The sequence below is a fragment of the Seriola aureovittata genome, chromosome 4 (genome assembly GCF_021018895.1).
Source record: "Seriola aureovittata isolate HTS-2021-v1 ecotype China chromosome 4, ASM2101889v1, whole genome shotgun sequence".
Taxonomy (NCBI): domain Eukaryota; kingdom Metazoa; phylum Chordata; class Actinopteri; order Carangiformes; family Carangidae; genus Seriola; species Seriola aureovittata.
In genome coordinates, this window is record NC_079367.1 from 17,712,273 (window position 1) to 17,739,902 (window position 27,630).

At 42.2% G+C, this 27,630-nt stretch overlaps 1 protein-coding gene across 3 annotated transcripts in view; it reads right to left on the minus strand.

The window, feature by feature from the left end:
• sipa1l3 (signal-induced proliferation-associated 1 like 3) overlaps positions 1 to 25,319 on the minus strand; it is a 75,740-nt gene extending 50,421 nt beyond the window's left edge. For 2 of the 3 annotated variants that reach the window (XM_056375117.1, XM_056375115.1), the window contains exon 1: positions 25,177 to 25,319. The gene's annotated coding sequence lies outside the window, so the exon portion shown is untranslated. The remainder of the gene's footprint in view (positions 1 to 25,176) is intronic. The other variant, XM_056375116.1, reaches the window with a different exon arrangement.
• Between the last annotated feature and the right edge of the window lie 2,311 nt (positions 25,320 to 27,630).

Below are 27,630 nucleotides of genomic sequence, written 5' to 3' on the forward strand. Positions count from 1 at the left end.
TTCCCCTCATTTCTTGTAATTCAGGCATAAAATGCCCGAAAATACTCAATAAAAGAAAATCTGTACATTGCAACCTGACAATAGTTGGTTTCATGAAGGGCTGACTGTGTTCTGCATGTTTTCATCCCATACACAAACTACTAATACTTTCTCCAGACTCTTACCATTATTTCCCACTGTCTGCTGGTTTAATCTAGAGTTGCAACGATTAGTCGATCAACATAAAATAATCAAGTGATCACTCTGGGTTATGGTTGGTCACCTTGGTCTGTAGGAAATTATAAAGTACATTTTTTAACTACTATGATTTAACTATAGGTGCAACAATTAATAAAAAAAAATAACTGGCAGATTAATCAACAATGAAAATAATCATTTTTTCACAATTTTGACGTCAACATCAACTGATAAATGCTGCTAAGCTTCACACGAGAGCATAGTGTCACCTTGCACTCAGCTGTAAGAAGCCTTCTCTTAAACATGAAGGATGTGACAGCACCTTGAGAGACATTCCCATCAGTTTTGTTTTTAACACAGCTGATTAAGGAGAAGTGACACTGCTGTCCTCTTTACTGCAACCTCCTCTGCATGGTGCATCAACACACGTGTGTGTGTGTGTGTGTGTGTGTGTGTGTGTGTGTGTGTGTGTATGTCCGTGTGTGTGTGTGTGTGTGGGGGGGGGTTGCAGTGTAGTCAAACAAAGAAGGCCTCTGACACAAACCCAGCCAGTCTTTCTCTCTCTCCCTCTCTTTTTTCACTAGGCCTCTCACTGTTTTTCTGATTTTTCCCCCTGAATGGTGCCATTGAAAGAAGAGGCAGTTAGGACCTTATTCTGTGAGCTCCCAAAGGAATAAATGAGCTCTCAGAGACAAACCTGACTTGCTGCAGATCATTTTTCCCCCAAGCCATTGTCTCTCCAGAGTGAAGGACTCTCACTGACTGGGGGGCAAAGTTTCTGCTTGGCAAAAAAAACATGTCACCACACTTGAAAATCAAGATACTAACAGCGTGATTTATGACATGGGCTTTAAAACCAACCACTGCAACAAACTCCACCCAGCATTTGTGTAGCCGTACGGCCTCGATAAGCTCAGCTGGTGGAGAGAGAGTGTGGCAGGACAGAGAGATAGCGGTCAGAGATAGAGATAATAGTGCCCAGCAGTTCCCTCTGATGCCTGAGAAATGATGGACTCCTTTGGGGTGTTCTACGCAGAGATGTACTGTAACTGGATTTGTACCACAGTCAGTGGTTAGGCTGACACAATGTGTGGGAAAGGCTTGGCATACTGTGGGTGTAATACTGTAAGGTCAAATTAATCTCAGAACAAGTAAAAGGGTTTAACCGCTGGCGAATTTGGAGATTATTCAGTGCAGTTTCTCCTCCATGAAACGCAGGATAGAAAGAGAGAAAGCACAGTTTTTCAGGTTGTTTTGTTGTTTTCATTAGCAAGACCTGACAGTCGCTGCTTGACAACAGAGGACAATAAAGCTGAAGAGAGAAAAAGTAAGACTGCACATCGCAAAGCCTGCCTGAAAAAGAGATCCAAACCATTGCCTCTGCGTAAGCCTTCCATTTTATGCAGGACAAGTTTTTGTGCACAGATCCCAAATATACCTGTTTATACTTTCCCCTCTCATCTTTACCATCATGACAGAAGATGATGCTGCTGATTGCCAAATATCTTCAGAAAACATCCTGACAAAGATCTGGACCTAGCGAAGACAAGGGGTGCTGGGTTATAGCTCCTTAGCACTTGTATAAACTTGCCACCATTGCTCCTGAGTGCACGTTTTTATTCTGCTGTTATTTCTTGCTTTATGCGGCCAGTCATTACAGTTGCAATCTAAATGCAATCTCCTGTGACCCAGCTTAAGTGAATTGGGGCTGCAATTAAGAATTATTTTCACTATGGTTTACTCTCCAATTTATTTTCTTGATTAATCATTGAATTACTTGATTTACAAATGTCAAAAAAATCATGAAAAATGCCTTTTATTATTTACCACAGCTCAGAGAGAGTCCAAAATCTAAACACATTCAGTTTACAATGATATTTTATCAACAAATTAACTAATCATTGTAGCTGCAGTACAAATACAGTCTACATTGGCCCTGCTTAAGAGTGGAAGTCACAGGATATTAAAAATAAAATACAATACATTACAATATATAAATTCTAACAGTCTCCTGTCCTCATCAAACTCTCTTCGTCTACATTTGGGCCAATGGCACCAACCCCCCGCCCCCCCGCGCTGCCTTGAGGTGATCCTAATCCAGACCCCTTCAATCCACCACAGGGATTCTCGAGAGAGGCAGCAGAGCAGCAGGCTGAGAGCTGCTAGAGGAAATTAAAAACACATCTTGTTCCTCCCTTTTCCTCCCTCTCCTCTTCAGCAAGGCCAAATACTAGAACCTCCTGGTGAAGAACCAAGTTTCAAACCCTTTTCAATATTCATTGCCACAATCTCACAGTCATAGATCATGAGAGAGAAAAAGCTGTGACTGTGCCAAATCAGAGTCTGGTTGGTAAGAAACCCACAGATCACAACTGCTTTAATCCAAATTCTTGTTTTTGTGCACTACAAGACAATGACTTGACAAAATCACAAATCATTTTCTCCAAAAACTCAGAGGAGTTTAACTACCCAAAACCTATTTATAATAGCCTGAGTCATGTCTCCTCTCTCTGCTGCTGTGGTCAGGTTGGTGAGAAATTTCTGGGATCAGTTTTCTTTTTGCCAAAGAAAGACGTTCAGAGAAGGTGGGGGGGGGGGGGGGGTGGCAGACTTGGAAATGTTGAACAGGAAAGGAACATGGAATATACAAGGAGGAGGAATGCATGGGGGAACCCCAAAAATATGATCCTCTATGTTTTCACAGCCACTCGGCTGACTGAGGTTTCCCACAGTCTGACATTTGGTGAGCTGAGTGCCTTAAAACTGTAGAGTCTCATCAGAACTCATGTAGAAACATTAAAGTTATGCTAAACAGCACATTTGCAGACTATTGTAACAAACACTTCTTCTTCTTTTTTTAGTTTTCATTTTCTTTTAACAGTTTTTTCCGCAGTCACATGTCCATCATTGTTATTCTGTGAGGAGGCCAACAGAACCGATGCGGACAAAACTGATCATCACACCGTTTTGCTTTTTCATGTCTCTTCATCCATTCAGTCTGACAGTGTGTTTATGTTAGCTGATTTCTTATTGCAGTTTTTTTGTTTCTGAAGTGCCATCATTTTTCAGTTGATGTGGTGGCTGTGGTAAAGGTTGCTTGGAGCACTTAACTTGCTCCTAGAGGATATATAATGAGTTGTTTTTTTCCTGTAAGTGGACTCACAACAACTCCACCAGCTGTGTCAATCTCATCCATGCCTGTAACACAGCAGTGGAAAGTAACTCAGTACAGTTATCCAAGTACTGTTCTTACAGTACTTTACTTGTATATTTCCATTTTCTGCTAGTTCATACCTACTACTCAACTACTACCGACAGGAAATATTGAGAAAAAGACCATGTGAGTCTGTCTGTGTGTGTGTGTGTGTGTGTGTGTGTGTGTGTGTGTGTGTGTGTGTGATCATGGCAAAATGTGGTCCAGGAGGCACGTACTGTAGCAAGAAAAACCACCGTCTCGGCTGGTATTGTGTGGTGATAGCCTCTAGTTTCACAGCTATTGTTATTACTCACACTGCTGTTCAAAGTTTACATACAACACAGGACCAGTTTATTAAATATGATCCAAGAACTATAAAAAGTAGGTAAAATTACCACCTTCACCAACTACAGCATGAAAGTACTGCTTAGAAGTTAATGCATCAACAATAATGATCCAAAAATAAAATACCACTGTCGGCAACCAGACTGGATAATGAGGACTTTTACTTTTAATGGAGTATTAAAACAATGTGTAATTGAAACTTTTACTTTAAGTACAGTGCAATCAGAAAGTGTTCAGACCACATCAATCTTTTCACATTTTGTTATGTTGTGGCCTTATGCTACAATGATAAAAAAAATCAAAAAAATCTTTTCCCTCATTAATCTACACTCAATCCACAATGACAAAGTGAAAACAGAATTTCAGAAATTTTTTGCTAATTTATTAAAAAAGGAAAAACTGAAACATGTAAGCATTCAGACACTTTGCAACAACACTTGAAACGTAGCTCAGGTGCCTCCCATTTCTCTTGATCACGTGCGAGATGCTCCAACACCTTGATCAGAGTCCACCAGTGGTAAATTCAGCTGACTGGACATGATTTAGAAAGGTACACACAAGTGCTGCTGGTTGTGTGGTCTTTCAGTGGCTCGATCCTTCCAGCCAGCTACAGTTGTCTCAGTACGAGTGCTACATATGGTTTCTGTACATTCAGACATAGTTAACTTCAGTTGTCATTTTAGGGTATTGTGTTCTGCGTTAGCGTGTTGCCGAGGGCCTGCAGCTCTGACGGTACCGCTGGAGCTGACTTGGACTACACACTGAGGCTACTGCAGCTATGGAGATACCAAAAGGAGACCACAATAACTGTGATTGGTCCCCTTTCCCTTTTCATCTTTCTTAAGGCCATACTGAATATTAATCTATAATAGATATATGTCTTTGCGGCTTCAGTTTCCCCCCTTGGCAGTGATAGAGCCATGAGAGAGCAAATGGTCATAACATCGACCTCAAAAGACTTTACAAAGGTGATGTCACTGCAGTGTTTCAAAGAGAAATCAGGCCTTTTTTTTTTTCATGTATACATCTGTGTGTCTCTATGCCCTTGACTCTTGTGGAGCAGTTTCATGTAAACACGTTCAAACAGCCCAAACCCACAACCCCCCAAACAAAGCTGCTGAAACTCCTGGCAAAACAGGAAAAACAACTTCATCGCTGCAGCATGCATGACCCAAGGAGGACGACTTTGAGCAAACCAGGCAATCGGGTTTCACTACTGCATGAGTCACTGCACACCTCCATGAACAAAGAGTAACAATTTGTTTCTTTTGCCCGTCATACCAACAGCATGTTGGTCTACACACACACACACACACACACACACACACACACACACACACACACACACACACACACACACACACACACACACACACACACACACACACACACACACACACACACACACACCAAACAGAAACTGTAGGAGAGCTTAGATGTCAGCTCATCTTTTTCTGCGAGTAAAAAATGATCTCACTCTGTGTGAGGAAGTGTAACTCGGTAAACCGGTATGGGCTGGGCACTATGGAAATGGTTCCGGTCTGACAGTCCTTTGTTGGAGGAGAAATGTGACACTTATTTCTGTTATATGATAACTAATCAAGCACGCTGTGTATTAAAGAGGGACTTCTCTATTAAGCCTAAATATTAACAGAAAGTAATAAAGGGAAGTATAATGAACAGTTCAACTGTACCCTGATCAAGCAAAGCACAATCGCTTTATTCGTCATGCGTACACAATAATGTGCACTGCTCTGGCAGCAGGCTATATGGTACACCATAAATGCATCATCCTGAATAACTCACATCAAGATGAACAACACTGATAACTCGCTCAACACTACAGCAGCAATTTAACAGTCAATTAAGCTAGCAAACCATCTCTCAGCGTACTAAATGAAACAAAGGAACAAGTTCAGGCAGAATTATTCACAGTATAAGAGCAACAGTGTACATGTATGTCTTTCACGCACGTGTCAGGGTTATAGGCTGCCCTAGTGTCTCATTGACAGGTTTTCACTGTGGTGAAGGAAGGTTCAGTAACTACTTCGGGATCGGGCAGCGCTCCGTGACAGCAAGATGAGATCCGGGTGGCGTCACCTTATGAGATGGTACAACTGGTAAACCTTCGTACACACTGTAACTTGAGTTGGACTGGGTGGGAAAATGTTAAGCGACTGTGGTCGTGCGGCTCCCTTCAAAGCCTCTTTGGAAGGTCTTGTTAATGAGACGAGCCGGTCTCTTTATGTGCCACATGTTTTTCAGAAACATACACACACTTTTACCCAGTCCACACCTTTCTGCTCATTAGTACTCCTGTATCTGTCTGTCTTTTCCTTCATTTCTTGCTCCAATTTTTCTTGGCAGCCTCCTCTGCTGTCTTTTTCACACATTTCTTTTGTGTCATCCTGGTAGCTCTTGCCACCTGTGTATTACTGTTCATTTCTCTCTTTCTCCCTGCCAGATGGACAGAGCAGAGGGAGAGAGAGAGAGAGGGAAGGAAGGAGGGAGGGAGGGAGTGGGTGACAAACAGCAGAGTGTCCAGTTCTCTCTGGGTGGCCTGTGTCCAAGCTGTTTGCTGACGGTGTGTCACAACAGCAGCTCCCAATGCAAACGTTAAGCTAAAGCAACACACACACACACACACACACACACACACACACACACACACACAACGCTGTACATTTCAGCAGCCCCCCACTAACCACTTAGTAGTGTGGTTTTGCGCTGATGCTTTTTATAAACACAGACCTGGAGAACATGGGGAACAGGTGTCGCACATACCCACTGGCAGTTGTAGGAGGTGTAACACTGACTGAAGAGAAACTCTGCACCTCTGTGTTTGTCTGTTCCAGAGGCCTGTACTATGAAGCAGGATCTGGGGTTAGTAAGGTAACTTCAGGTTTAATCCTGGCTTTTCAGGGTTACGACAGTGGTTCAGTGCTGATGCTTTTACACTCTTATTCCATCACTGCAGCTCAGAATAACATGGGGAGACTTTGTGACGATAACTGGAAATAAAAACTAAACCCTGTGATGTCTTTTAATAGAAAAATTATCCAGACTGGTAAACATTTCCCATGATTTCAGTCAGATTGACCTCATCAGACATGAACTACTTTTCTTTTTCTTTACTTTTCTCCCTGCTTTGGCAGCAGAAACAGTCTGACATTACTTTAACTTTTTCTTTCATTATTTGCATCACATATTCATTATAGTTAGTTCATCATCAGACAAAAGAGAAAAAAACATTCACTCAGTAAAGAACTTCATAATGATTTCTGTACTTATATATATTCTTTGCCTGACTTTATTCATTGGAAATTATTTAAGTTTCTTTTCTATTCTATTTATGTGACCATATTGTTCATGTTTCACCTTGGTGAATATCACTTTTGACGGACAACATAACCAAATCTGGGTATCACAGTTTTTTTTCATACCATATTAAGTACTTAAGGTTCTGACAATGTTGCTTGTAACTAACAACTCCAGCTTGTAGCTGGACAGGAAAACGCTGAGTTAACTGAGCCAGTTGACGATCAGTTTCATGATACAGGTCATCCAGGAGGGCCAACGTTGGGCTCAGTGAAGCCAGATAACAAAAAGATATCCTGGGTATGTTGAACTTGCTCAAGAAATTTGCCAGACCATTTTGTTCTCCTGCCAGTGGCTAGGCACTCACAGAGGCAAATATTGACTGAGGGCTGGCTCAGGCTCTGCCTCTGTGCTTTAGCTCAAAATGCTGAAGTACACGTACGAAAAGCCACCCAACCCATTACAGTAAAAAAAAAAACAAAAAAAAAACAGAAACAGTTAGTTCCACATTTCTTTGAATTGTTTTATTGTTGTGACATATGGGGAAGGTCAACGCAGTGATTCAGACAGTCACTACTTTGTACAAGCTTGTAATTTCTGATAAGCGGCCACCAGCTTGTCTCTAAATTGACTCATACAGGATTAGAATCCGGGATCTCTGACTTGGCAGATGTATGCTTTACCAACCGAGCTAAACCCAAACTGATGCCACAGGCAAACTCAGTCTGTGTAGCTGTATCTTGCAATGGCACACATTGTTTCAGGGACAAATGGACCGGCTGACAGTGTAACTCATGGAGGCTGGACTTTTTAAACTTCTCTTTAAAAGTGGTAAACTTAATTTAAAGGGATAGAAAGACATTTTAGGAAATAAACTTATCTGCTTACTTGCCTAGAATTACATGAAAAGATCAATGCCACAAAATATGGAGCTACCATTAACAACTAGTTAGCTTTGCATAAAAACTGGAGAGGGAAACAACTAGCCTGACTCCGTCCACAGGTAACAAAATCCACCTACCAACACCTCTAAAGCCCACTGGTTAACACGTTATATTTTGTTTGTTTAATCAACTGTTAAGTGCAGGTCCTTGTAGTCTTGGAGTTTCACTGTGAAACACCTGTTTTACCTGTTTCCAGTCTATGCTAAGATAAGCTAACTGGCTGCTAGTGCAACGTTTGTATTTAACGGACAGATGAGAGAGTGATATTGATCTTATCCAACTCTGAGCAGGAATGCAAATCATTTTATTTTGACAGATCAACAGTTAAAAACTCCACAATATCTCTCTAATTATCTGCTTCAGGTAGCAGTAAGATCATTTTTACCCACACTGAGGGCTGTCAGCAAGGAAAACAGCATTTACTAATAGGGACCAATCAAGCATCACCTTATCATCCGGAGACAGGTATCAGCTGATTGAGGTATGGACAGAGAAGTACCCACTGTGTCACTTGGAGTCTAGATGGTTAAAAGTCTTTCTACTCGGTCCCTCCCTCCACTATTGAGCCATCTGTTTAACCAACCAGACTGTGCCAGGCCAGGCCAGGCCCTGCCCTAAAGCCTCAGAGCGGGCCTGCTTCTTCTGAGATGCAGAGGGTTAGTTTTGGATATCATCTGCATTCCCTCTTTCAAACTGCCTTCCTTGAGTAAACAAGTAACCTGGCATGCGTGAACCGGTCGGATAATGCACTATTGTCCTGTAAAGCCAGGACATCCATTTCATGAGATGTGATTGAGGAGAAAAAGGTTTGTTTAGGCAAAGTCCCCAATTCCACTGTGTTTATGGGTAAATTAAATAAGAGTAAATAAAAGTCATAAGCTCTGACCTGTACGAACACAAATCGCAGTCATAGCGAGGGGTTATTGTACTATGGATGTACAGCAGCACAGCGCTGTCATGGTAATTCCAGAGATAATCTTGAGGGGACAAAGATGTTTTATGAGATGGTGACGAGTCTTCATGGCTGCCCAAACCGATCACAGCATCTCTGCAGTGTTGGACTACATACCACTGTACTGCAGGCTGCATTTAAAGTAGAGTTCTGCTATTGTTTAGCAGCTTAGACTTGGCCAAAACCTGCATACAAAAGCAGCACAACCTCTTTTAGGTCACATCACTCATCGTGTCTCATCACTGTGCCCCCCCCCCCCCCCCTTCCTCAGCATCTATCTGAGACGCTGTATAAAAAGCCCAATTTGTTCACCATCCCCACCCAGCGCTTCCCTCCACACAGACTCTTCACACAGCTCTACTATTCAGTGCTAGAATCAGCTTTTGTTAATTATAAATCTCACCCCGTCCTTTTCCCCTAACAGGCACGGTGGGGCTGGGGGTGGGGGGTTGGAGTATCCAGAGAAAATGCATGAAATGAGGAGGGATGCTGAAAGAGGTATGGGGAGAAAGAAATGTGCTTTGTAGGAGGAGGTCGGAGAGAAAGAAGGGGCACAGGGAGGCGAGAGTTTGTTTTGGGGAAAGGGAAATAAAATAAGGACCGGATAGCAACTGAGGAAGTGTAGCTGACCCCGATTCTGCCATGACTCCTCTCTGCTTGAAGGAGGGGAGGGGCAGTCCAGACGTAAACCTACAGTGACAAGGCTGCTGCTCCAACAACACACCCCCACCACTGAATCAGCCTTCACTTGCTCCTGCTCTCCCCTCCTCCTCCTCCTACACCTCTGCTCTTCACTTACTTGCACAAAAGAGGAAACTTCTTCAAATGTTGTGTGGAAATCTGCTATGTTGTGAATGTACAATATCTGCATATAAACCAATCTAAACCTCAAGAACATTCAGCCAAGCTAAATTCATTATGCACATTTTGGCTTTATTAATAATTTGGTCTACATTTCGCAGTGCAACCCATCCATGCATGTAAAAAAAGGGAGAGAAGCCTGCACATAAAGAATGCAAGGAACGTGGCGTTATGAGCCTGTTTTATTAAGAGAGGGAGTCGGGCATTGTGTGGAGAAAACAGGCATGTGATGCTGGCAGTAAGCTGGGAGAGGATGGACTCAAACTGGACTGCAGTCAGGCCCCTGGGGCAGAGGCCAGCCCAGCACAAACCGGTCTGGAGGGGGGCAAATAAACATGCCTGCCTGCCTGGCTGTGAGTGCTGGAAGGGCCAAGAGGGAGGCTCACTTCAAACCACAGCAGGGCTATTTCACTGGTGTGTTTATGACCAGGAAACTGCCTGACAACTCACATACGCAACTCTCACAAACTCCCTGCAAGATCGGGCCGATCTACACTACACAAGTGTCCACTTATAAAGGCAAATAAAAACATCATGCTGATATGAATAGTCAGAAATTGTGAGGGCAGGATAAAAAAACTCACGCAGATAACATTTCTAAGCAGTAAGACAAGAGAGCAGCCGCAAGCAACAAACTATCAGCTCACTCTGGGAAGAGGATTAAAAGCACTAAGCTCACCGTTTTGGCAGGAGACCCTGAGATGGTGTGCTAAGTGGGTTAAAGCACACCCCAAGTCTCATAATCGCCCGGCCTCCCCCTCCTTCTCCCTCCTTCTCCCTTCGTCTGCCAACACCAGCTGAGGGGAGATTTCAAGTCCCACAGAATACTTGGAGATGCCGAGTTTGAGGGAGTTAAGATTAAATGGAAAAGACGTGCGCCAAAATGTGAACATGCACCTTCTTCTGGACACAAGCATGCATCAGAATCATATGCAGGACAACAGCTGAGTCTTCCTTGCCCTGGGGAGGATGTGCATTATTTTACAAGGGTCTGCTGCTCTTCCTTTCACACCCGCTGTAATGTGTGTTCAACCCACCCCCACCCCCCACGGTCCCCGTCTCCTTTGTGAGGGTATTTTCTTACCGTTTGTCTGGCTAAAACTTTACTACATCAGTCTGACTCTTTTTATTAATTTATGTGACCTCAACAAAAAAAAATGAATACATCTGTAGTCCACACCGAGTCCCAAGTCGACACTTATAGGCACACATACAAACACATACCCCCTCCACATCTCGCACAACGTCACTAGCCAGACACCGTGGTAACATGAGTCTCTGGTGAAACTGTAGTACTGTAGCTCGGCTCCACTCTAGCACAGTCCCAGGCCCCAGAGAGACCAGGCACTGTTTGCCTGCAGGACTTTGACTAGTGAGAGCAAACAGAGTACAGTCGGTCCATTGAGACCGAGCTGCAGAAAGTTCTGTACACACTGACGCTGTGAGAAAAGAGAAACACAGAGTGCAGCCAGCGAGCGAGTGGGGGCATTAAACCAGAGCAAATATCACCAAAAGTTAATCTCAAAGGTAACTGCCTATTGTATGTTTGTTAAAAGTGCATCCATATGTGCTCAGTGCAAAAATAAAACAGGGTCCCTAACCACACTTTCCGCCCTCTACTCTGCGACTACTGGATAGGCATTTTCAAAACTCTCTCCAAAAAGGTGCTTGATTTCTTCCAACCCACTGATCACTGTTTTTTTGGTAGTTGCTGAATTCAAATTCAATCCTATTTACTTTATGTCTCAAATTTCCAGAAGCCTAATCCTTCCCAATTGGGAGGATGAAGCAACACCATCCTATACTCATTGGATAAGGGATCTAAACACATTTACCTTAAAGAAGGTTAGAATCGCCTTGGCAGCCTTATGTGGATGTGTAAGTTGCTGGAGCATAGAGAAAAATCATAATATATCTGTTGCAAACATGAATTTGTGATAAAGGTGTGTTGTGACATCACACTTCAAATGTACTTATTAACTTTTCAAATTTCTTACATTGGATTTGTTTATTTATTTTTTATTTTTATGTGTTTGTGGTGGTAGAGTTTTGTTGTTTTGCTGTCACACAATGTGTTCTTACTTGAGGGCTTTAAATGACAACCTTTCTTTCTTATTGTCCATTTTAATATGAAAATCAGCAAAGTGTCAAAAAAAGAAATACACAAGCACGCACACACGCACACTTCGACAAAATGAGAGGCAGGTGGTGAGCACAGGTGAACACTATTCAGAAGATATTATAAATAGGGGTTTGTTTCGACTGAAAGAGGATTACAGGAGCAAGGTGTGGTTCCTTTTAACTCACAGTAGTATTGTGTGTGTGTGTGTGTGTGTGTGTGTGTGTGTGTGTGTGTGTGTGTTTCCTGGACTAGCCCATATGAACACCCCATTATGGAAAGTTTAATGGAGACACAGGACCTGACTGAAGTTCTGTCAACGCGTTCCCTTCAGAATCCAGAGGTCAACCTCAACCTAAATCAAAACCCCTTTCCCAGCATATGGTTTCAATGCTAAAGTAGCGGTGATAATTTATGTATGCTTGTTGGTTTTCAGGTTGCAGTATCAATCACACAGGGGAGGTGAGGGGGAGTTCCACATGCCGGCAGAGATCTCAGCCCCTAAAAACTATCTCAGGCATCTGGACCAACAGCGGCATCTCTGAAGTGGAATTTGGCCAGTAACGACAGCCAAGTGGAAGGTGCGTCTGTTCCAAGCAGACTCAAATGAAACTCCAACAGAGGGAATGTACCACCGGATCACCATCATCACTTTGTTCCGCAAACTTGGCTGAGGCCACAGCAGCAGGGATGGTGTGAAGGCCTGCGCGGCTGTCACTTTCCTCATTCCTCACTGTCCCGGCCTAAACTAGTGTGGAGCGCTGTCACAACAAGCTAAATCCACCCAGAAGTCCTCTCTCTTTCTCCCTGTGTTTGGTTTAAAGCATGGCGTGAGTCCAGGGCGTGGTTCTACAGCCATGCATACACACAGGCATGCATGTGCACCCACACTGAGCTGCACATGTGCTCACAAAAAAGCATACACTGGGTTACTTGTCTTCCAGGTGCAGACAGCTGCGGTGTGGAGTGAAAACATTTGACTAATGACAAAAAGTTTAGAGATTAAAAAAAGAGAAAAGGCAGGAAAAGTGAAGAGAGGGTAAAGGGAAAATATAAAAGGGTATAATTTGACATTTTAGGGAAATATGCATATTCGCTTTTTTGCTTACATCATGTGTTTCTGTATGAACAATGGAGCTAAAGCCGAGAGTGACTTAGGTTAGCTAAGCACAAAGATTGAATAAGAGGAGGAACAGCAAGCCATGCTCAAGGAAGTCAGTGTGCCCGGTAAAGAAGTATTCTTGTACCTAACCACTCATAAAACCACAACTTGTTTTTTACATTTTGGTATTTTTATGGTTTAAACAGACGAGATAAACTGAGCTTTATAGGTGCTAGTAGGCGGATTTTGTTGCCTTTGGACAGAGCCAGGTTAGCCATTTCCCCTATGATAAGCTATTCACCTAGTGGATCCTGGTCCATCTAAGTCTAAGTGCACAAAAGCAAATAAGTATGTTTCTTAAAATGTTCAACTATTCCTTTGTAAATTGTGAAGAGAGGGAAAAAATCCCCACAGCCTCGAGGCTCCCCGTGGGGCTGCCAACATTCCTGTCAAATTCAGACGTGGGAACCACTGGAAAAAACTGCTCTCTGTAGACAACTGTGCATGTGAGTGTGTACATGCACATCAAGGGGGGAAAAAAACAGCGTCTGCAGTAGTTGCATGGCAGAAATGTGCTTAATGGATGCAGCCATGTGTGTGTTGAGGTGTTTGGGCTGAGAGCAGCAACAGAGTTCATGTCTGGGAGAGGGAAGGGAGCAGAGAGGTTGCCTAAGTGCATGTCTGAGACAGAGGAGGAGGGAGCCGTTGTGTGTGTGTTTGAACGCCTTTGGGCAACAAAGTGGGTCAAGCGAGTTTCAACAAGGGGCGGGGTGATAGCAGTGACCTTCGGCACGCACATACACACACACGCGCACACACACACACAATCACCTGGTATCTGTAGAAGAGACAAAACCTCCACTGTCTCCTGACTCTCTCTTCTTGTTCTAAATCTTTTCGTGTTGCATCTCTTAATCGTACTCATCACAGCGAGGAGATCTGCTCTACATACAAACCCTCTCCAGAGACAACTACACAACAGACTATGCATTTCCTCTGCAGATCCACACACAATACACCCTCACTCCGAGCCTCCCACCTCTCTCTAAGGGGGGATTGTATCACATTCACACACTTTTTTATTGTCACTCACTTCCACTGTGGTTTGTTCTCCTCCTTTGTCTTTCCGTCTTTTGCTTATCATTATTATTTCTCAGGTAAAGCCTCCAACTGACACTGAACCAGACAATTATCTAATCAGAGCTTGGCAGCAGAGTTCATGGGGAAAAGAGGGAGAAAAAGGGAGGACAAATCAGGGAGGTGAAAGAGGAGAAGGAAGCACATGGGCTGGCTTTCTTCTACCAACAGACCTCCATTTTAGCCTCTCCCTCTGTCTGTCTGTTCTCTCCCTCCTCCCGTCAGGCCATTTCTCCCCCTCTGACTTATCAGCTCATCCGTCTCCTCCTCTCCCACGATGATAACAGCCTTGGCTGTTGTGTGAAGCAACACCCAAACTTCTGTCACTTCCTTCTCCCCTCCTCTGCTCTCTTGGCCTACTCCTATGGGACAGCTAACAAAGCTGTCACTGCTGTACACACTGAAGCCATGAAGCACACACACATGCAGAGGAGACACACAAAAGTTGGTCAGGAAAACAGCCACAGCTGTTTTTATCAACATCTTAGGCTACGAATAATCATACACTGATAATTAATGCTTATGGTTGTCAACTGAAATAGAGGAGAATTCACCATAACATTGTCACCCATCACTTACAGCAGTGCCGTGCATAGTCTGAAAGCAAATGGGCAAGTGTGCAGGGTGGAGCTATTTCAACCTCTAGACTAAAATAAGTCAAAGCACTAAGTATTACAATGCAAGTGTTTCAACGGGTGGCATCAGCAGAGCTAATTACAATACTACTAATTTAATCAGCCACTTAAACAGCACTGGAAGGCATACAGGTTCTCACATGTAACAAGCTCAGGAGACGTCTGTGCTCAGGCTCAGCAAAAAAAAAGCTCCAAAAAAGGAGGACATTGTGTGTATATGTGTATAGTGCAGGATGAACAGGGGGTTTATTGGGAGGGATTTGGAGCAGCAGGAGCTACACTATAGTTTCCCTCTCAGCACTTCCTTTTCAGACATTATCCGCATGTAACTATACAGAGGGTATGAGATGCTTTTGGACTGAATGTGATCATAGTTAGTTTCATGACAGATGTCTGCTCATTACAACTACTCAGTTTGACTAAAAAGTGGTCTGATTTATGTGGCATTTTATAAAAATATAGTTTAATTAATTACAAACACATTGCATTGGTATGCTACGCCAAAGATGCTCAATATTAATTAATTTATTTTAGATGAAGGACAAAATCGGTTACCTCATGCTACGAGCACCAGTGTTGTTCTGAGATGCCGCAAATATTTACTCTTAATTGTATTATGCTTTGTCATCTCCATATATTTTTAGTTTTTTTCAAATGTTGGCGAATGGATCTTCATCAGTGCTTCTAGAAACTGTCAGATTACAACCAGAAGATGCCCAGGGTCTCTGTATTTTTTGGATGCCTATCAGTATGTTATGGTTGTATTTCATGAAGTGTTCCCACATTCTGAACTACACTTTAGTCTTTGTATTGAACGCTTGCTGGGTGGCTGTTGAGCTGTGGTTTACATCAGCCATCTTTAACATATAAAGGAAGATTAAGGCCATGTTCTGACATACATTAGCACTGTGTGAAAAAAACACAGCCCCCACGGCACTGACACAGCAGGGTGCCATGTCAGAAAAAGCCGTCTAGTAAAAAAAAAAAAAGTTGGACTCATCTTCTCTCATCCGGCAGCACACTGCCTCAGCCATTCCAGTATGTGCAAGTGAAAATTTATGGTGGATGACTTTGGCGTAATTCTACCTGCTTACGTTGAGATAGTAACAATGGAGGATATAAATAATGTCACTGTGGAAATTTTCCAGAGTTGTTACAATTCTTCCTCACAGGGTTATAAACCAGTGTGCAGTGTTTTGGCAGTTAATAGGCCTTCGAATTCATGGATCTATAACTCAAACATGTTTCATCTTCTGACCATGACCTGAAACAACAAACTCAGTCTGAACCCCGATCTGATCACAGTCTGACCCCAGGAAACACCAATATATGATTAAAAAATGACTGGCTATTTAGAATAATTTTGAATTATATCACCATGGCATATATGCACACACACACACACGCGCGCACACGCACACACACACGCGCACACACACACACACACACACTCAGATTAGATAGCCCCAAAACAGCTGTATATTGTATGTTTCTCAGAAATCCCCTTATGTCCCTGATATAGAGCAGACTTAACATACTATCTGCACTGCCCTGCCTCAGCGACAGCATAAACACATTAGCATACCAGAGTCTCTTTGTGCAGAGTAGACCAAATGAACTTGTGTGGAAATAGCCCGCTAAATAGCCTCCATCACAGTATCAAATCTGATTTGGAAATGAGGAGGAAAAAAAAAAATCACATTTTGATACAGTACCATAAAAAACTGGGCCAAGAGGCATTCATGGAATGACCACATGCTATACTCAATTAGCATTAAAACAATGGCTCCACAGTCAGCAGTCATACCCTGAGATCTGAACTGTGAAGAGGCAGAGGGAGGGAGAGACCGTTTGTATGTATGCATGCATGCCTCTGCACACATACCACAAGTGAGGGAAAAACAAAGAAATGCTAACTTTTGATGTAGTTTCATGAAACATTTCACAAAGACAGAGAAAAAGTAACTAAAAACATCTTTACAACTCACCCATTCCCACCCAGACTCATAAACACACACGAGGCTGTGTATGTGTGTTCTTTGCTGTCTGTCTGTCTGTATTTTTAAAAAGGACATGCAGGTCACTAAAAGCAAAACATCCTGAGAGACAGAGGAAGGGGGAAACATGCAAATCTATCTACAAGTTTCCTGATGGTGTTTGGTGTTACACCCTTTTCTCCAACTATTTTTCTTTCCAGCTACAGTCGGAGGCAGTGTGGCTCCTCTCCAGAAACTAGGATGAGCTAATCTTAAACTATGCCAACAATGAATGGGAAAAGAAAAGCTGCATGCTGGAGACAAACTGTTACATTTTTCTGAGCTTAGAAGGAATGTTTTTACTCATGTCCTGTGACCTGGTCATTCATCTTAGTGACTGATCGCCGCAATGTAAGGTCACGTCTCTCCCTGATGCCTAATGCCTGATTCATTTGCAACACTCATCTCAAGCACACCCGCATCCTCCTCAGTGCTCACTCACTTCCTGTCCAACAGCTTGACCTCCAACAGGCAGCACAGAGAGAGCCGATGCATATCTTTCATGAAGAACTGACTCACTGCGCAGATGTAGTGGGCTCCATCATTAAAACCTTTTGTCTATCCAGTGATTCAGGATACTGACTGAGATAAAGGGCTTCTACAATTCCTCATTCACATTAAACACTTTTTTAAATCACTGATTTCAAACATCCTGTCATTACCTTAAACCTTTATTAATGTATCAGTGTTAAATATTTTTCATTTTCTGCCATTTAATGGACGAAATGAAGATTAGATGATCATCGACAAATTAATTGGCAACTACTCTTGCAATCAAATAATCGTTATAGTTATTTTTCTAAGGTAAAAAAGCCAAGCTTTTGCTGGTTCCAGCTTCTCAAATGTGAGGATTTGATGATTTTCTTTGTCGTTTATATGACAATAAACTAAATCTTTTTGAATAATAATTTAATAATACTTGAATTATTTAATATGTCACCTTGGGCTGTAGGACATTCTGTCGACAAAGTTAATAATCATTCATTCATCAATCAAGTAGAAATTAGAACTGCAACTAATGATTATCGTCATCGATTAGTCTGCCAATTATTTATCCAGTAAATCTATCAATTGTTTAGTCTGTAAAATGTCAGTGGTGAAAAAAAAAAAAACACCCATCACAACTTCAGAGCCCAAGGTCACATCTTAAAATGTTCTGCTTTGTCTGACCAACAGTCTAAACTCAAACTAATCCACTTTAGAAAGATAATTGGCAAAAAGAAGGAAATCTTCACACTTGAGAAGCTGGAACCAAAATCAATGACACAATTACAGTATAAATAATTATAACAGCGTAGCCTTAATATTCTATGTTGCAATTCAGACTCAAACAGGGATAGCAAGTGAGCTTAAGACTTGACAGGTGTGTGATGGTCAAGCTCATGTGTATGTGGGGCGCACACGTTAATTTACTCCTCGCTGCATAAAAACAGATGGAGACAGAATCAGCTGTTTCTTAATCCCGTCATGCAGGATTTCCTCTTTCCAGAACATTTCTGCCATGACAGAGCTCTTTGTGGAAACACAGACACACACACAGAAAAACACACACACACACACAGAAAAAAACACACACACACACACACACACACACACACACACACACACACACACACACACACACACACACACACACACACACACACACACACACACACACACACACACACACACACACACACACACACACCACCTGTCAACCCTATGTGTGAAGTCTCAGTTAGGGACAGATATGAAGCAGGTGTAACAACGCGCTCTTTGCCTTAAAGCAGCAGACAAACTCAACTCCCAGGACACAGGAAACATTAAGGAAGAATAATAAAGACATTACAGAGAAAGGTGGCGGCTTCCCCTCTCAGCTCCATGACAATTCATGTTAATGGATGTGTATCTGAATGCTTTGGAAGTTTCTAGAACAAAGCCTGTTCCCCGGAGATCGAATGCATGATTTGTGCTTCTATTATCAACAGTCTCTTACAGCACAGCACTGAAACACAATTTAACATCAGTCCCTTCTGAGAGAGGCATATAGGCTGGGGAGAAACATTACAAAAGGGGGAGACAGTAATAGATAAGAGCTCGTAATGTTATGGAGATGAGCACATTCAGCACTGTTCAGGGACTTAGCAGGTCTATAGCCAGTTATCACAGTGATTCCCACCCGTCATGGCCTGGGATTCAGTGTGAGAATTCAAAAATAAGCCAGTCAGATCTGATCTGGATTGTCTAACATTTGTCTGTGAAAATCTTCAAGGCCTCCTCTACTTCAGAAAACACAGATCCAAATACTCAAGTTTAAACTCCTGACAGGGTTAAGTGCATCCATTTGTATATATCTGTGGAGTGGCCTCCACTTTGGATTGCTAGATGGACAGCCATATACAGGCCTTTGTAAATCACTCTTTGTGTACAGCACTTTGTCAGGCTGTCTAAATGCTTTGTAGCCAATGTATATGCCTCCTATAACCCTGTCAAAAGCTTAGTGTTAAGTCCAATAACCCTGTTTAAGTGTTTTGTGGACGGATGGTGAGGCTTTTTCTCTCACTTTCTCCCTCTGCTACCATCACTGACCAGGGGGAGGATGCAGGCAAACCTGTGGCAAGAAAGACCTCCTCAACATCTGTGTTTATCCTCGAGCTAAAACCAACAGGCTATATTTACCCCAGTCAAACATACCCTGCACAGAGAGGAGTCAAGAGAAGAAAGATGCAGCCTAGGATGTAGCCTCTGCTACGCCTGGGAGTCCCATTCTGTTTCATATCCAAACTGAGAAGACCCTATCCTCAATAAGACAGAGAGTGCAGCACTATCAGGCGAATGCAAGCACATTTTGAACATTTACACGCAGGACTGTGATTCTATGATTCTATGATTCATCCTCTTTCCTGATAAGAAGACACAGATTGGTAAACAACACCTTGAGGGAGTTTGACCTCTGAAGGAGGAGGCAGGCTTGATAGATCAACTGCCTACATAGCAATGTTTTATAGCTGCACAGGAGGCCATAAAGCAGAGATTCATTTCAGGAAACATGGTGTGCTCCTCTATGTGTAAATCTCTGACCTCTTGACACTGTTATCCATGATGACTTATGGGTAAGACCCTCAAGGGAGGCAAATACATCAAAGAGAGTGGAGACAGGGGGGTTGCAATACTGTTGGTGGTCTAATGCCGTTTCATCTCAAGCTGTACACCTGCACTCTGACTAATGCACTTGTATGACGTAGGTCTACTGAACACACATTCAACCTGCATATGACCCATGAGACCACTGTCGCTGGTAAATCCCTTGAATAAAAGTCAGTCCTGCACACACTATCTTGGTTACTGCTGGTGTTTTTATTTGCAATGTTTAGGTCTACACACCCATCCTCAGGTTTATGAAAAAGCATCACAACAGTGACATAACTACACTGCCTTACATAATTATCAAATAGCATTTCATTTTCAGTTCTCGCTGCATGCACACTGGCTCTCGCCCACGCCATGTGCTCCCGGTTTCTGTTCCGCTCTCCTTCTGATTGTCTCGTTGGATGAGCCTGATTTTGTTTAATCATTAACAACATAGATTCATGTGAATATTCTGAATCATGCAGGGTGTCTGGAGTCTGTATATGTTATTGCAATTCTATTCTATAATCTTTTATTTTCAAATCGAATTTAATGCCATTTTAATTGAGTTTATTTAGATGCTGATCCTATACGTGTTGTTTTAAGTCTAATATTCAATATAAACACAAATAAGTGAGTTTGATTACTGTACACTGTGACAGTACTGACTCTAGTTTTTTTGGTCATCCCCAGGGTGACAGTAGAAGGCAGTTTTTATCTGACTGTTATAGATCAAAAATTTGCACATGAAAGCAACATTGAACTAAAATTGTCAACCCAGGGGCGTCGTGTGGCGTAGTGGTCTAAGCAGACTCCCATGTGTAGAGGCTACAGTCCTCGCTGCAGTTGGCCCCGGTTCGAGTCCCGCATCGGACGGCCTTTACTGCACGTCGTTCCCCCTCTCTCTGCCTCCCCATTTCCTGTCTCTCTCCACTATCCTGTCCAATAAAGGCACAAAAGCCCCAAAAAATATACTTTAAAAAAAAAAAAAATTGTCAACCCAAATGGAAACACCTGTTCATTACAGTAAGGAGACTGTGTCACCAGGTATGATGATGTGTGGTGACCCGTTCAGATTAACCATGGAAGTGGGTTTAAGGTGCGTCATAGTGTTAAGGAGTATAAGGAGTATAAACCAACAGCATGAGCCAGCGAAACAGAGAGAGAGCAGTATGAAATATACTTCAATAAGAAATTAATACGTGTAGCTTGGAGCAAGAAAGTCAGCTAACAATGGCTGAACTCCATAAGCTCAAGTTCAAGAGAATACCACATGTTCAGCCCCCTAAAAACCACACATATGTACACACACACACACAGCCATCACTGTGCACCCTGACATAGACCAGATGGCATCCTTAGCCTAAGGATTCATCCTCCCTCTCTGTGACCTGTCAGGATACACCCAATGATTGTGATGCATGTTGTTTGAAGTGCTTGAGTGTGTGTGTGTGTGTGTGTTTGTGTGTGTTCTTGCACACACTGGGAAAGCACACAATTGTTCATTTCTATTAAGCTTTATTTAACTAAGACGCCTCTGAGGATTAAACAGAAACCTGGCAAGAGACTTTTCGTTCTAAAATTACAAACAGCAGGAGGGCTGCCAAGGTGTCCCAGTTGGGAGAGGAGAACTCTAACAAGAGGTGGTGCCAAAACACTGCCGTTGCTTCCCTAAAAACATCATAAGAGACCTTGTTGGAAAAACCCACGCGATGACCATGACTTCATGCCAGTGTTTATGTCCCTTAAAATCCTTGTCAAGAACAAAGGAACAGGGAAAAAAATCAGAAGCTGATGAGTCACCTCTACCAAGATAGGACATTGTGATTCAACGAAATGTTTACAGGTGAAATAACTCAGGTGGCCCACATTCAGCTCCCTTTGAAGACAGGATCCTTTGTTCCCGCAGCTGTCTGTCCTAAAACTACAAAATAAGTAGCAGAAAATGTGAGATGCTCCTCAAGATCACAGACTGTAAGCCATCATTATCTGGTACCCAGTGGAGCCAACGACATGTTGACGGCTGGAGGAGCTTTACAGCAATGTGGCGTGGGTCCAAAGTTATGACATGAGTGTAGATATGCACGGATAATGTGATAACATTGTAAAAATACCAAAACAAACATGCTTATAGAGATATTATCGGCCTGGCAGTACTTTCCAAAATTGTGTACCATTTGCAGCAAAACATATTCTAGACAAAATCTAAGGTATGAACCCTTGAACCCCATGAATTCTTGGAGCGTTCACAGATATAAGTTTCTATTGGAGTTAGACTAAAGCTGAACAATTCATCGAAATATTATCAAAATCACTATATAGCCGAGTGCAATATCCAAATCGAATAACATCTGGATAACAGGAGAATTTCAACAACATCCATTAAAACATAGTGGCATCAAACCACACTGAATAAAAGGCCAGACCATAGTGAAGTTAAAGACAAAAAAATTACATTTTTTCATTATCACAATTATTGCAAGAATCTCACTGCACCACAATGGCATTCCTGCTACATTCTGCAGGTTTGCTTCATCTCTTGGAAGTCACAAGTGCTTGTTGTTTTCAGTAAATCCATCAAAAACGGCTTGCAAGGATGAAGTGCTGCATTAACTGATGTAATATGCCATTCTTAACTATATATGTATTTTTTACAGCAAACAATTTATGGAATTTAAACTTTGATATACAGGTAGGGAGTTACAAAAGAAGACAGGAAAGGAGCATATAAAGTAAGTGTGTTTGTGAGATACAACAGTGAGGGTTGTGAACAGTTCGGTGACCTCCTGGCCGGAGAGGTCTCACAAGACCAGTGTGTCTGATCAAAGTATCAATGAGCAGGACACATAATCTCTATTTACTCAATAATTGTGGCACACTTTAAATTTTCAGCTAACAACAAAGTTCCCAGTCTATGCATAGCTAACCTTCTTAGTTTTGGGTTTAATATGCAACATTTTCAAACATCCATGGAAAGGATGGAAATTTCTTCATGGAAACTATAAACGGAGAGCATTGTATAACACACTCTCTCAGTCTGCTGCCCAGCCTTTGATCAGAGGAAACTGGATTTACAATATGGAGAACCATGTCATTACTATTCAGCATAAACTTTGCCACTGTACAGACTGCATTTAAATCTGATTTGCTCTCAAACAGAAGATGAAGTGCTGGATTTCCCCAATGTACAGCAAACAGTGGGCAGTGCTGTGTTCAACACGTGCTGTTACAAGCATGGACAGATTACTGAATAGGCCAAAAGGGCACAGGCCCAAGTGCTCAGGGGGCCCTTGGACCAGAGCTCCATGTGAAGTAACCGTTATATCATCATATTTTTTAGAGACAAATGACCAAAAAGATATACAATGAATGAACAGAAAGAAATGCAAAACAACTACAAGACACATGGAACCACTACAAAGAGATAGAGACTGAAAATGACCACAAGGACATACAAAACAACTGCAAAGGGACACAAAACACAGAACACAGCTGCAAAGACACACAAAACGCTTTGATTCTGTGGTACTTTTAGCGTTTGTCCACCACTTTTACCGACTCAACTCGACTCCGCTTGCTTTTGGTACCAGGTATTTGTTTTTCCACTGCAGATAGCACCCCCTCAATGTGGCGCTTATACTTTAGTGACAACACACAAAGATATCTTGATGTTATGTTCAACGTGACACACACATGAACAATGGAGGATACTGTGGGGTTACCAAACAGAGAAACATCTGTACCTCCTCAACTGACCGTGGCGTATTTTTTGGGTTGCCATACTAAATGTACAATGACAGAAATCTAACAGGCTACAGAGAGCAGTGATGTACAGTCTCTTGGCTGTTTAAAATGGTGTCTCATACAATGATGACACAGTAGTGGCGATTATCTCTGACAAATCAATCTTGACTACAGATACATAACTTTTGCTCTATTGAAAACCAAAAAAGGCAAGTAGAGTCTAGTTGAACTGGTACAATGTATTGGAAAAGGGCTATTGCTCTTATGAAGGAGGGGTGGGGGGCCTTTTACATGTCTGTGCCCAGGTGCCCATTGTCTCATAACTCGGCCATGGTAACAGGCGAGTAAGCAGTAGGATAACCAATTTAAGACACTTGATCATTCTCAGATTCTCCCTGGTAATAATTATTCTATTTGTTCCAGATGGGAGACAACCAGAGTAAATGATGCCCAGAATATGTGCAACGCTGCCATGCTCTGCTGCTCTTGCACGACAGATCCATCATCCCGTTCCTCGACGTGTCATTTCCTGAGAGCTGGGGAATACAGCAGCAACACAGGGGATTTCTATGAAAGGGAGACGACACGCCGAGGCATCATCGCCTCCCCATTCAGTAGACACACACACACACACACGCACACACACGCGCGCGCACACACACACACACACACACACACACACACACACACACACACACACACACACAGACACACACACTGTATATCTACTATGCGCTTGCAAATCTTGCGCACTGTGCACACACGTTTTTTGACAGCCGAACAGAGTATGCATGTCCAAACACGCAGGAGCACGATCAATCCTCCTTTTATCACCAAGATTAAAACATGTTGCACAATCTGTGACGGCGAAAGCGGTGGCATATACAACTACTGCCAAACTCCTATGAAAAAAAAACGTGTGTTAAATATTTCCCATACAGCTCATTGTAAAACAAATTTCCAGCCAAGGCAACTTCCGATTGCAGCACAACTACTCGAAATTCAAAGCTCGTCCAGGCTAACTAGCTGGCTAGCTGCGCTCCCAAACAAAGCTCCCATTGTCTGGAACTTGTAGTTTTACCGTTTTCTCTTGGCCCTCTCAACTGTGATTAACTCAGGTACGAAAAACTACAAATCCGAAGTCTGCAGAGCACTACAAGCATGCGCACTGGAAACCTAATGATGAGGAAGGTTGTAGAATATTTTGTGGCTAATAAATTTTTGCGGGTAGCGACGTATTTGAGGTTGTAAAGCTACTCTGTTGAATGGCCAGAGTCGAAGTGGATCACAGAGCCGGTGTGAACAGCTCCAGGTGGGAGTGAGCCCAACAGCTGAGCCGTAGTAAAGCGGCCGCTCTCTGCATTGAGTGAAGTTGGTCGGCTCGGTGTCTCTCGGCGTTTGCTCGCTAACGTTTAGTTCACTCGTCACTTTTCAGCGCTTTTGAATCGCCCGCACTGTTCAACTAAAAGCTGTTCACAGAAAACCAAAAGAGCACACACCTTACCCAACGCTGCTCCGCTGTTTTCACCCGGCTCCTATTCCGTTAAAATAATTCTCCAGACATTGTGGAAACAGTCGTTGACCGACGGGCGACTGTCTGTTCACCGAGCGAGACGCTGCCAAGAATACTCAACCGACACCACGGCGGAGCAGCGCCCGCACTCACTGCGCATGCGCGAGTCCAGTTGGTGCAGCCTACAAATAGTAACACACAGGGGGCAGCACACTACTACTACTACTGACTGTGGACATACTGTATACTGTATAAACACTCAGCTGGAAGTTTTTTAGGAACACCTTGCTAAAAATAATACAGTCTATTACAACAGTCCTGCAATGAATCCTCCTTCGTGAAGATGATCATGTTCAGTTGGTTTTTGTTAAGACTGTGTTAAAGAGGTGTTGATTCAACTGCGTGGTTGTTTTGGACAATGGAGTCTGTGGTGCTGTTGAACTGTATTGCATTGTACAAAGTTGTTTAGTCTACCCTCATTTGTTTCGCCTACACTCATTTGTTTAGACTACCCTCATTAATTTAGGAACACTTGTCAACATAACACTGTAGTTCAACAGGTAGCTACTGCTGAACATTCAGACTATATTCAGCACCTGCAGCAAACACATGAAAAAAATGAATGGTGGGAAGTAACTATATATTTGCTGTAGTGCTGTTCATAAGTAGGACATTTTAGGTACTGTACTTTACTTGAGTGGACCTATTTCCATTTTCTACTTCTTTACACTTCTACACCACTACATTTTGGAGGGAAACATTGTACTTTTATACTTTTACCCCACTACATTTATTTGATAACTTTGGTTAGGCTACCAGTTACTTTATAAATTCAGATTATTAATACAAATCATAACAATAATATATATTATTCTATATTATTACAGGTTGTGATAAGACTTTACTTATCCTGGGGGTAAATTCACAAACCACCCAGTAGTGTATTAAGTAATAAAATTAGCATCGCCTTATATAGTGGAGTAGAAGTATAAAGAGGCAGAAAATGGAAATACTTAAATAAAGTACAAGTACTAAGTTGTACGGAAGTAAAGTACTTGAGTAAATGTAAAAGTGGAGAGAGCTGTGTTTTACTGTAATTTTAAAGGCACAGGAAACTACATCTTAATGTGAACTTTTTTCAGAAATAACATCAGAAAAGCATGTATATTTATCATTCTGCATGATCAGATTTTGATTTTATGCATCCTCACAAATTAGTCAATAGCACAACCTTGTGGTCGCTAAACATTATCAGTCCTCTGATGCCAGTTGGTATTTCATGAACTAACTCAGTTTAAAAACTGTTATGTGACAAATTCAGAAGTTAAGTTGATTATTAAATATCAAAACTAATAACAACTCAAACTAATTCCTAAAAACACAGTATCAGTGTCACAGGTATGAAAAGTTTCTGCGTTTGTTTGTTTTTCAGTTAACATTTTTTATGCTGTTGTGATTCATATCATTCCTACAAAGACTTCAGTGAGAGAGATCCGATTGAAGTGCAGTCCGATTGGTGGCCCGAGTCCAACAACCCCACAACTAAGCCTGAAGTACACCACAAGTGCCGGGCTCGAACCATTACCAGTTCTGCCATCCAGTCAGAATGGCTTTTATTAATTTCCTGCTATTTTCCCCATGCCAAACCGTCCCGTAGATGCAGGATGGAAACGGATTGAATGGCTGTTAAATGACACATTTACACAACATGAGTACTCACATTCCCATGGACATGGAGTAAAGCCGCAGACATCCAGTCCAGAAAAACATCAACTGCAAGTGAAACATAATCCACAAACATCAGCTGATAGTGGAGGGATGTTCAAAGTTCATAAACTGCAGCAAAAATCCATAAACTGCATCTGTAAGTGAAAGTAAAAGACCAACAGCGGCTGTACCTGAAATTCAAGTTGCTAATAATAATCCCACAGTATTCATAAACATACAATTCATTCATTTGAAAGCAATTTCGACTAAATAAAAGGCTTAAATGTCACATATGTTATTCCTGTGCCCAAAGGACAGCTAAGCTTGTATTTGGAAACATGCATCCATCCCAAAGCTAGACATCAGAGAGAATCCTCAAATCAGGCTACTTGATAGACAACACAAGGGTACTGACTTTCTTAAGCATCAGCAGATGTGTATTCCATTAAAATATCGAATAAATGTCATAAGTGACAAATGTGGAATTCAGGAATTACATTACTCTTTAATTGAACCCCCATATTAAAAGCTATTGAGTGAAAATGATGAACTAATAGAAAAACATCTGGAAGTATAGACTTGTTTGAAAATGTCATAGTGTAAAAAAGTCAAAGACTTGCTTTCATCATTCAGGCTACTGCAGTTATATAACTTACTGTGAGCCTCTGGGGGAAATAGGCTACCTTGCTAAATCCATAATCTAGGTAGCTGTGTAGTGTAACCCATAACGGGC